Source organism: Lagopus muta, chromosome 7, assembly GCF_023343835.1.
Source record: "Lagopus muta isolate bLagMut1 chromosome 7, bLagMut1 primary, whole genome shotgun sequence".
NCBI classification, from domain to species: domain Eukaryota; kingdom Metazoa; phylum Chordata; class Aves; order Galliformes; family Phasianidae; genus Lagopus; species Lagopus muta.
In genome coordinates, this window is record NC_064439.1 from 4,962,287 (window position 1) to 4,973,760 (window position 11,474).

Sequence of the window (11,474 nt, forward strand, 5' to 3'; positions counted from 1 at the left end):
TGCCCACTAACCTCCACCGGCGCGCTAACTTAGCTTATCAACTAGCCTCTGCCGGCGCACTAACTTGGCATGCCCTCTAACCTGCGCCGGCACACTAATTAGGCCTGCCCACTAACCTTTTCCGGCGCACTAACTTTGCCTTATCAACTACCCTCCGCTGGCGCACTAACTTGGCCTGCCAACTAACCTCTACCGGCTCACTATCTTAGCTTATCATCCAGCCTCTGCTGGAGCGCTAACTAGGCCTGCTCTCTAACCTCCACCGGCGTGCTAACTTACATTATCAACTAGCCTCCGCCAGCGCACTAACTTGGCATGCCCTCTAACCTGCGCCGCTGCACTAATTAGGCCTGCCCACTAACCTTTTCCGGCTCACTAACTTCGCCTGTCCACTATCCTCCACCGGCGCGCTAACTTAGCTTATCAACTACCCTCCGCTGGCGCACTAACTTGGCCTGCCAACTAACCTCCACCGGCGTGCTAACTTAGCTTATCAACTAGCCTCCGCCGGCGCACTAACTAGGCTTGCCCACTAACCTTCACCGGCGTGCTAACTGAGCTTATCAACTTGCCTCTGCCCAAGCACTTACTTGGCCTGCCCACTAATCTCCGCCGGCGCACTAACTTGACCTGCCCACTATCCTCCACCGGCGCGCTAACTTAGCTTATCAACTAGCTTCCGCCGGCGCACTAACTTGGCCTGCCTGCTAGCGTCTGCAGGTGCCCTAACTTAGTTTACCCTCTAGCCTTTGCCAGCTGTAGTGTTCTCTCGGACATCGCAGGTGTTCCCTGTCCTCCCTGGGTGCCCTCTATTTATCTTACACATGTTCACTCTCTGTCCTCCCCCGGTGCTCTCTCTCTTCCCCCAGCGCGCTCCCTCAGACCTCTGCAGGTGCTCCCTATCCTCCCCTGGCACACTCCCTTTGGCCTACCCCGGTGCGCTCCCTGAGACCTCTGCAGGTTCTCCCCATGCTCCCCCGTCACCCTCCATCCAGCCTCCTTGGCACACTGCCTTCAGCCTCCACAGTTGCTCCCTCTGTCCTCCCATGATGCGAACCGTCTTCACCCGGTGCACTCCCTTGGACCTCCACAGGTGCTCCCCATCCTCCCCCGGGCAAACTCTCTCCAGCCTCCCCCAGCTTGTTAACTTGTATCTCCACTGGCACTCACTCCAGCCTTTCCCAGCACGCTCCCTCAGATTGCTGCAGGCGCTCCCCATCTTCCCCCATCGTTCTCCATCTGTCCTCCACCAGCAAGCTCCTTCCAGCCTCCACAGATTCATTCTTTGTCCTCCCCCGGTGCTCTCTCTCAGACCTCTGCAGGTGCTCTGCTCTCCCCATCCTCCCCGTGCATGCTCCTTCCAGCCTCCCCCGGTGCGCTCCCTCAGACTTCTGCAGCCATTCCCCATCCTCCCCCAGCATTATCCCTTGGTGCTCTGCAGGTGCTCCCCATCATCCCCCTGCGCGCTCCCTCAGGCCTCCACAGGTGCTACCTCTGTCCTCCTCCCCCGTGCTCCCTTGGACCCCTGCAGATGCTCCCCATTTTACCCCGGCGCGCTCCCTCTGGCCTCCCCCAGTGCTCCCCATTCAGCCAACACTGGCGCGCTACCTCAGACCTCTGCCGGCACGCTATATCTGTCCTCCAGTGTCACGCTACATCTGTCCTCCAGTGTCACGCTACATCTGTCCTCCAGTGTCACGCTGTTCCTGTAAGATTGGTGTTTGGTTATTGATTGCATGATACCAGTTTAGATGTGAAATAAGAGTGTATAGTACAAGTTATTGAGGGATTGCATTTTTGGGCATATATTTGAGGTTCAGGGATTTGACTACTTAATGGACCAGAACCACCATGCCCATTTTTTAACAAGCATGTAAATAATGATTGTAACCACCAGGAAGATCAACACAATTTAACGGTAATCTAAGAGAAGTAATGATAAAGGGACTAGCACAATAGTAAGGTGTCATTAAGGAACATTTAAAATGACTGCCTAAGCATCACTAAAGATCTAGGTTCACAGGGAAAAAAATCCACAAATAGTGTATCTCTCCAGGGAGAGATTCTTCTACAGTGGCAGTCAGCCCTGAAATGGGATCTATGAGAGGTGGAGCCAGGCTCCACCCCTTCTGATTTCACAGTTGAATTGCCTTCCCCTGTGCTCCCAGGGCTGACTGGGACCTTTCCCCAGGTGTTTAAACAGTGGTTCAGGCACTGAGACACAGACTCAACAGTTATCACACAATGACTCAGGGAACTACTTACCTATCTGCACCTCAATGCTGGGTAATATCATGGAGCAGATCCTCCCAGAAGCTGTGCTAAAGCACATGGAAGTGAGAAAGATGGTATGGGATAACCAGCATGACTTCACAAAGGGTAGGCCCTGCTTGTCACTTTATGATGTAACTGCATCACTGGGCAAGGAAAGCACCACCAGTGTCACACATTTGGACTTCAATAAGGCCTTTGACATAGTCCCCCATAACATCCTTCTCTCTAATTTGGTAACATTTGATGTTATTTGATAGGTGAGGAATTGGTTATGAGGATACAATCACACACAGAGGATGGTGGTTAATGACTCCTTTTTGAAATGGATTTTAGTGAAAAGTTGTGTCCATCAGGGGTCAGTGCACTTTAACATCATCATCAGTAACATCAACAAAGGAATTGAGTGCAACCTCAGCAAGTTTGCTGATTACACCAAGCTGTGTAGTGAGATATACATACCCAAAGGACAGGACACCATTCAGAGAGACCTGGGCAGGCTCAAACAGTGGGCCCAGGAGAACCCCAGTGCAAGGTCTTGTATCCGAGTCATGGTAACCTCCATTACCAATACAAGCTTGGGGGAGCAAGGATGGAGCACAGCCCTGACAAACAGGACGTAGGACTACTGGTGGATGGCAAGCTAGACATGAGCCAGCAACATGCCCTCACAGCCCGGAAAGCCAACTATATCCTAGGCTGCTTCCAAAGAAGTGTGGCCAGCAAAATGAGGGAGGTGATCCTGCCTCTCTGCTCTGCACTGGTGAGACTTCACCTGCAGTACTGCATCCAGATGTACTCCTGAGACACAGACCTGCTGGAGCATGCCCAGATGACAACCACCAAAATGATCCAACAGATGGAACATCTTCCCTACAAGGATAGGCTGAGAGATCTGAGGCAGTTCCACCCAAAGAAGAGAAGGTGACCTGACGGCAGCCTTTCAGTACTAAATGGGAGCTACAGGAAAGAAAGGGACAGTCTCTTTAGCAGGGTCTGTGGTGATCAAACAAGGAGAAACTGTTTCAAGCTTCAAGAGGGTAGATTTAGGTTGGATATAAAGAAAAAGCCTATTACACTGTGGGTGGTGAAACAGGGCAACAGGTTAGTGGTGGATGCCCCATCCCTGAACACATTCAAGGCCAGGCTGGACCATGCTCTGAGCAATGTGACTGAGCTGCAGATGTCCCCGTGCATTGCAGGGGAGCTGGACTAGATAGCTCCTAAAGGTCCCTTCCAACTCTAAGGACTCCATGATTCTGGGTTGGGCCCCACTGGGCTTCACGCTGCAGAGCAGCCCTGCAGCTGCTCAGCATCACAGTCATTTACTCAGTCCCCTCAGGGTAGGATTAGGGGAAAAACTGAAAACAAAATACTATTTGTGCGCTGTAACAAAACAGCCAACTACCAAGACAGAAGAGGAAAACAGACACCAAAACGTTATGGTAACTGCATGCATAGTTATAAAGCAATTACTCACCGTTCACCGACGAAAACACAGCACTAAACACATGCCGCCGATGCGCCGATGCCGCCGCCACACCACAGCTCACACAGCTACCGAACAACGACAGCCCTGCCCGTAGCATTATGGTGTTCGCCTGACGTCACGCGGTACGGAAAAGCCCCCGCTCAGGCCCGGCCCCGCGCCGGCCCCGCTGCTGCCCGTTATGGCGGCGGCTCCGCTCCGCTCAGCGGCCCGGCCGGGCACCGGTGTTAGGACTCAGCAGCAGTTGTTCTGCAGAGCTGGCAGCACGTGGCTTGGACAGGTACGCTCTTGGCTGGGTAAGGAACTGGCTGGAGGGGCGGGACCAGAGAGAGGTGGTGAATGGAGCTAAATCCGGCTGGCGACCGGTCACGAGTGGTGTTCCCTAGGGGTCGGTGCTGGGCCTTCAATATCTTTATTGATGACCTGGCAGCAAAGCTGGTGAGGGGTCTGGAGCACAGGCCTTATGAGGAGCGGCTGAAGGAGCTGGGATTGTGCAGTCTGGAGAAGAGGAGGCTCAGGGGAGACCTTACTGCTCTCTATAACTGCCTGAAGGGAGGCTGTAGTGAGCTGGGAGTCAACCTCTAATGTCATGGAACTGGTGATAGAACTAGAGGGAATGGCTTCAAGCTGTGCCAGGGAAGATTTAGGCTGGATGTTAGGTAATATTACTTCTCTGAAAGAGTGGTCAGCACTGGAATGGGCTGCCCAGGGAGGGGATGGAGTCACCGACCCTAGCTAAGGGTATATTGCTAATTAGAATCATAGAATCATAGAATCACCGAGGTTGGAAAAGACCTAAAAGATCATCCAGTCCAACCGTTCACCTATGACCAATAGCTCCCACTAAACCATGTCCCTCAACACAACATCCAGTCCTTCCTTGAATTAACTTCTCACATTTGCTCATTCAGCACTGGGCCATTATTCCTGGACGCCTGCTGTTCTGGGATAGAGGTAAGTTTGAAGGAAAAAGGTAGGGGAGCATCACTTGCATTCCTCCTAATCCAAAAGAGGGACCTCATGTCAGAGGCCCCTTAAGTTGTTCTTTTGCTGAGGGCCTCTTGGCAAAACAGAATAGTCTATAATACAAAAGTTACAATTTTGGTACTTACTAAGTATTTCATCTTATCTACTAAGTGTGCATAAATGTGGAATAATAAGCCACTTTCTTCCAGAGAGGCTGTGGATGCTCCATCCATCCCTGGAGGTGTTCAAGGCCAGGTTGGATGGGGCCCTGGCAGCCTGGTCTGGTATTAAATGGGGAGGTTCACAGAATCACCCAGAATCACCCAGAATCACAGAATTGTAGGGGTTGGAAGGGACCTCCAGAGATCATCGAGTCCAACCCCCCTGGAGGTGTTCAAGGAACGTTTGGATTTTGTGTTGAGGGACATGGTTAATGAGAACTATTAATGAGAACTATTGGTGATAGTTGGATGGTTGGACTGGATGATCTTGTAGGTCTTTTCCAACCTTGGTGATTCTGTGAACTGAACCTCACTGTGCTACTAACACTTTTTTTGCTGAAACTGGGACATTCTCCTTGTAGAGATGTGCAGAGATGTGTTGGAAGACTTTGAAGTTTATAGACAAAGAAGTGTATGGTTTTCCTTGCATAAATAACTGGACCATCACAGAACAATCAGTCCCTAATTCTTGATGTGCTTTCTGTGGGTGTTGGCAACTCAGCATGTAATAATCAATGTGAAACCGAGAAACAAAAGTGTGGGATATAGTTCCTCAGATACACTAAAATGAATTTTCCTTCATGTAATTATATTCCTACAAAAGTAGTATATATTGGATTATATATTTTAATCAACACTGTCATTCTGGCCTTTGTAGCTATAGGATGTGTCTTATTTCATAGAATCACAGAATTGCAGAATCATTTGAGTTGGAATGGACTGCTAAGATCATCTGGACCAACTGCCCTGCAGTGAACAGGGACACCTACAGCTCCATCAGGTGCTCAGAGCTCCTTCCAGCCTGACCTGTGTGCAGTGATGGGGATCCACCGCCTCTTTGGGCAGTCTGTGCCACTGCCTCACCACTCTTACTGTAAAAAACTTCTTTTAAAAACCCACTGGCTTGGGTTAGTACAGTTAAGGTAGATTGTTTAAATACGGTGCAGCAATAGCCTCCAGGTTCTCATGCAACTCCACTGATGCTTCTTAATATTTCCACTACAGCTGTACTGGAATTTTTGATACCCACATATAGTGAGTCTAAAGTTCCAAGTGTACAAATTACTTCTTTGAATTAATCCATTTGAAAGAAAGCATCTTCCCTTAATTTGCCGAAAAACTTAGCTGTTTTGAAGCACCTGAAATGCTTAGTGCTAAGTTCTGCTATGTAACTCTTAAATCCTTCCTCTCCTGCCCTGCAGGATGTCATGAGAGCACCTGCTTTGTGAGCTAGGATCACCTGTTTCGCATACACTGTCTCAGCTGTCAAAATGACGACAAGTAAATCCTCCTGCTGAGGTTCATAAGAAAAGCATCGCGTTTCAGGCATGGAAGAGCTTTTTGATTTACATCAGGTTTTTAATTATTGCAACATTTAAAAAAGATGGAGATGATAAGCGAACAAAATCAGTCTGTCCAGAAGGTATGGGAAAATAAAAAAATACTCTGCTTTGGGTGTTGTATACTCTGTGCATTTAAGCAATAGCATAACTGAGTCTCTGCAAATAAATAAATATATTAATTAATTAAAGTTTGGTGGTTTGTTGGGTGTTTTATTTATTTCTTTATTTGTTTAATCTAATGAAAAACACTGTTGCTGACCTGTGATATCTTTATACTGTCAATTGCACATGACAGCACTGGATGGATAATCACAAATTCAAATCACAGTGTACAGTAGCAAAGAATGCATCCAAAGATTTCAAATCATAAAAATAAATTGTTCCAAAGGCTTAAATAATACTGCTACTTTTCTTTGAGTAAATATAATGGTGCTTTAATTGTACTATTTGCAAAAATGTTTTGTGGTACCTTGTGCCTTTCTAATATCTGACTGTATTCATATATTGCCTGAGCAATTGTAAGCAATGTCTTCCAACAGTTCACTGTTCTGTTCTTGCACTGATTCCAGTATCCCCATTAGCATGAGTGGCAGTTGCAGAGGTTTATCATGTTTGTGTCACTGTGCATGTTCTTTCTGGCTATGCCATCTCTATTCTAGGGCTCTATGTGATCTTCTGAGTTGCACAAAAACCCTCTGAGGTCACCAGGATTTAAGGGTAGGAGTTAACAAGCTCTCAAGTATTCCTGAATTGAGAAAGACTGATACAGGGAGATCATTTTCTGAGGCAAGCAAACTTATTCTGGTGGACAAGAGGACTGCACACCTGGATGTTTTTCTTTGTATATGCCAGCACATGTGTTTCATATGGCCAAAATGGCAATTATCCCTGTCACAGAATGAGACTTTGCATGTGTGATGAGATGATCCCACTGCCTGTACTGTGTACTGTGGGTGACAGATGTTGTGTTTTGGTTGCATCAGAGAGTACTTTTGGTCACTTAATGAGGAAGGACTGTGATTTGTTTCGGTGGGTCAGAACACAGATACTTCATCCCCAGTTTGTGCTCTGATGGAGTATGCTGAGAATATACCATTTGTCATTTAAATGAGCTCATTTGAATGTGCAATGAAGCATGATTCGTGTTTCCTTACACAATTTTGTTAGCCTTTTCAGTTTTTGTATCTATCTGTTGTTTTTCCTTTTCAGTGTATCCACCATTAGTCATGAGGATGAAGGGCTGTGATTCTTGTCTAATAGGAAGAAAAACCAGAAGAAAAATAAACTTGTTTCAATGCCAGGAGCATTTTTGTTTTGAGCAAAACCAAACCAAACAATAATGTGACATGTAACAAGAACAGTATTTCATACTACATAGCATAAAATGAATTGTAATTATGTTACATGTATCCACTGGGCTCTTACTCTTCTGAAATGTAGCACTGTTCCATGCAAACAGCTGACACTTAAACCTGCACATCAGTGGATTTAAAGCTACGGCTGTAAATCTTTGGACCACCAAAGCATAAAGTGATTAATTTGGCCATAATTGTAATCTGTGTGTTGAAAAATTGTCAAATGAAACATAATCATAAGTGGAATCATTTCTGTCTTTTAAACAACCTTTACTTAGCAATGAATCGCACTTCTTTCTAAACCTTGGTTCAATTGCTCCAAGTAAAATTTAGAAGTTGTTGATTTCAAGTCTGTGTAGCAGAGGAGAAAGGGATAAATTCCACAGCTGAAGGTGGACAAAGGTAGCATTGCTTTGGCAGCAGAAAGTAATTTTTGTTTGGCCAAAAAGAATGCTTGCATTTGCGCAGACATTTGGATTATTGGAAGCAGCCCTAACAGAAGTGAATGAATGGACAACATGCAGGTGAGGTTTGAATGCATATCAAATGGCTCTGAAATGCGTAAAATGATTGGCCTCCGATAGGATGCAGTCCCACATTGCATCCAGTCAGCTTTCCATAGTGATGAGTCATTTGGACCCATGTGTGTAAAATTAAGATTTGAGTATTTACCATGATATCACCACAACAGTTCAGAGCAATCCAGTGTTTTAAACTGAGGCTTTTCCTTTTCCTTTCCCTTTCCCTTTCCCTTTCCCTTTCCCTTTCCCTTTCCCTTTCCCTTTCCCTTTCCCTTTCCCTTTTCTCCTGGCAGGTATCAGGAAGGTTTAAAAATGCTGGCAAGCGTGGAGGGAAAATATTTAATCCTTAAGCAAATGAGATTTTAGTACCATCAGCTACTGACAGAGAAACCCCAAATTAGTATATCTGTTATTTATAATGATATCATATATAATTGGTTTATAAAGACAGATAGTATATCACAAATGTGTGTGAGCAACAACAGAAAGTTTTAAATATTTAATATGTATAAATTACTGCATTATTTTTATTCCAAACCAATGTCCTTTTGAAACATTATTCAGGCCCATTCGAGAATTTCAGTTTGGGGCATTTTGAAGTACGTGAGAAAAACATTGTTAAGGGGAAGTTCATGAAAAAAAAAATACATTATAGATCTCAGAGCCAATATGCATCCAGATGTTGTGGAAGATGCTCATAAATACTAAAGGGGAGGGGAGGGGAAGGGAATGGAGGGGAGGGAGGGGAGGGAGGGGAGGAGATGAGAGGCGGAGAGGGGAGAGGGGAGGGAGGGGAGGGAGGGGAGGGAGGGGGGAGAGGGCGGAAGAGAGGGGAGAGGGGAGGGGAAGAGATGGGAAGGGGAGGGGAGGGGAGGGGAGGGGAGGGGAGGAGAGGAGAGGAGAGGAGAGGAGAGGAGAGGAGAGGAGAGGAGAGGAGAGGAGAGGAGAGGAGAGGAGAGGAGAGGAGAGGAGAGGAGAGGAGAGGAGAGGAGAGGAGAGGAGAGGAGAGGAGAGGAGAGGAGAGGAGAGGAGAGGAGAGGAGAGGAAGCTGGGCTCATCTCCAGCTCCTCTGTCACAAAACTGACTGGCTTTCTGACAGATTTGTTTTGCATAATCCATAAAAGGAGACCTCACTGCAGGAATGATGAGGTGTAATTCTACAGCTCTGTTATCCCAGATGGTACAACAGACATTTCTGCCCATAACACTCACCTCCAGAATAAACAAGAGTTGATAAACTGCTTTAATAAATGAGAAAGGATACTCAAAGCAACAAGGGGAAGAGTACAGCTAAATGATTATAGACCTGGAGTTGAGGGCTGTCCAAGACCTGGTATCCCACAAGGCTGTCTGAGAAACAAAGGGATTGCATGCCTGTTCACACTGCAAGAAGCAATAGCTGGCCATTGGCTCGCCAGCTCCCTAGGTTCCCTGTAGCTCTGGACAGGCCCTGGCTATGCAATTCTTTTATTGCAAATCCCCTGCAGATCTGCATCAAAGTTCACAGATCTCCTCCCACATCCCCTAAATTAACTGACAACTTCAAGGCTCCAGGAAGGAAACTGTTTCTTGGAAGATAATGAAAAGAACCAAAATGACTGTGAAAAGCCTGTTCTCCATACTGGCATGAAGAGCAGTGATATTGCAACAGTCTGTTGGCAAAGGTTCTGGGCTGCTCAAAGGGAGAATGGAAAGCTGGAACATCATCTTGGAGTAAAGAGACAGGTGTCAGTGGAAAAAAAAAATAAAGCTTTTGTTCTCATTGACTGTGTTCATCTGAATGGAAAATCCAGACAAGGAGACTCCAGAGCCCACAGCTCACAATGCCAGGCCTCCTGGTTTCTAATTTGGGAACAAAGTGCTCCTTACTGCTGCTTTTCCTAAACGCCTCCGTTACACACATTTTCAGAGCATGACTTCATAAGGTCTCACAGAAGCAGGGGCTGAGAAGATGAACATGCAGAATAATGAAGGAGCAATTTTGTGAGTAAAAAGCATAAGCCTTTATTATAAGGGTAAGCTCCAGACTGAAAGCAATCAGCACTGATTTGAATGTGCAAAGGAAATAAAAGTGATCTGCAGTGCTGGGACAGAAGTGTTACAGTATAGGGAGTGAGAAGGTCTGGGTTTGGGCTCTGAGTGAACTATTTGTCCCTGATGTCTATGCTTTTCCTTCCAGTCTTGCTGCCTGGGGTTGTACAATGCAGCTCCATACGTACAGAATGTGCAGGTATTCTTGCTGCTCATGCAGAGTGAATTACTGCAATGTTGTACACCCCGGATCCTTTGTAGGTACAGAAAGCTGGCAGAGACTCACTGATGTTAAACCCACTTTTGTTTCCCCTTTGGCATCTCATGGATTTCAGATCTTCTCCCTTCTATTTATTCCCACTGCAGTGGTTTCTGGTGAGTGGAAAGCAGCCTTCTTTGCCAATGGGAAATCAGCCCTTTTCAACCCCTCTTCTCACACGCACAGTAAATGAGACCTTCTAAGTTGCAGTGCAGGTGGGTGGCTGTCTGACAGCCATGAGTAAGCTACAAGAAGATGTCATTATTGCCAGACTTGGCCTAGCTTAATGTCAGCCACGATATAGTGGGGTAAACCTGACTGCAAACAGAAGTGTAGCCAACTGCACTGCTTGTCCTTGTCCAAATGAAGGCAAGCAGGGAAGGCTGGTAAACTGGGTTCATAAAATCCCTTCGTTTCTGATATAATGAGGGGAGACGGTTACCTCTGTAGCATATGCACTGTGAGCTGACAAGTGTTTTCCTTGGGTACAAGCCAAAGTTTTGGCTCGACTTTTCTTTCACCAAACAAGAGGCCTCGGCGATGAGTCACCAGTTCTTATAGAGGGCTGCAGTCTGCTGAGCCAGGAAAAGGAGCTCTTGTTGCATAGAAAGAGGATCAGGAGATTATGTGTCATGTGGGTCACATGGGAAATCAGCATCATTTCCCACAGCCAGTGAATGTATATTGCATGCAAGGGACCTGCGGGCCTGGAGGAGGTAGAAATAACATCAGGACTCCCCAGGACTGCGTGGGGTTGGGGTATCACAATCCAGCGAGCATTTAAGAGCCACAATGGCTTCACTTGAAGCTCTTATCCAGCAATTCAGATATGTAACGAAGCAATTTGTTCTCATAAACCTGGATCTCCCTTCGTCATGTTAGCCCCTTCTCCATCCTCTTCCCACCCCTGAAGGGCTTAGATAAGGGGAGGATATGGATGCAGACCTCCTCCAGGGAGCCATGCAGGGTATTTCTTTTTAGGTTTCCTCTTATTATATGAGCACTTGAATGCAAAAAA

The 11,474-nt window shown here is 46.6% G+C and overlaps 1 long non-coding RNA gene across 1 annotated transcript; it reads left to right on the forward strand.

Annotated features, from left to right (window-relative positions):
* The first annotated feature begins 3,907 nt into the window (after positions 1-3,907).
* Positions 3,908-8,363, forward strand: LOC125695886 (uncharacterized). Its single transcript, XR_007378079.1, has 3 exons — positions 3,908-4,040; positions 4,672-4,714; positions 5,631-8,363. It is a non-coding gene; the product is annotated as an uncharacterized LOC125695886 (long non-coding RNA).
* The last annotated feature ends 3,111 nt before the right edge of the window (positions 8,364-11,474 follow it).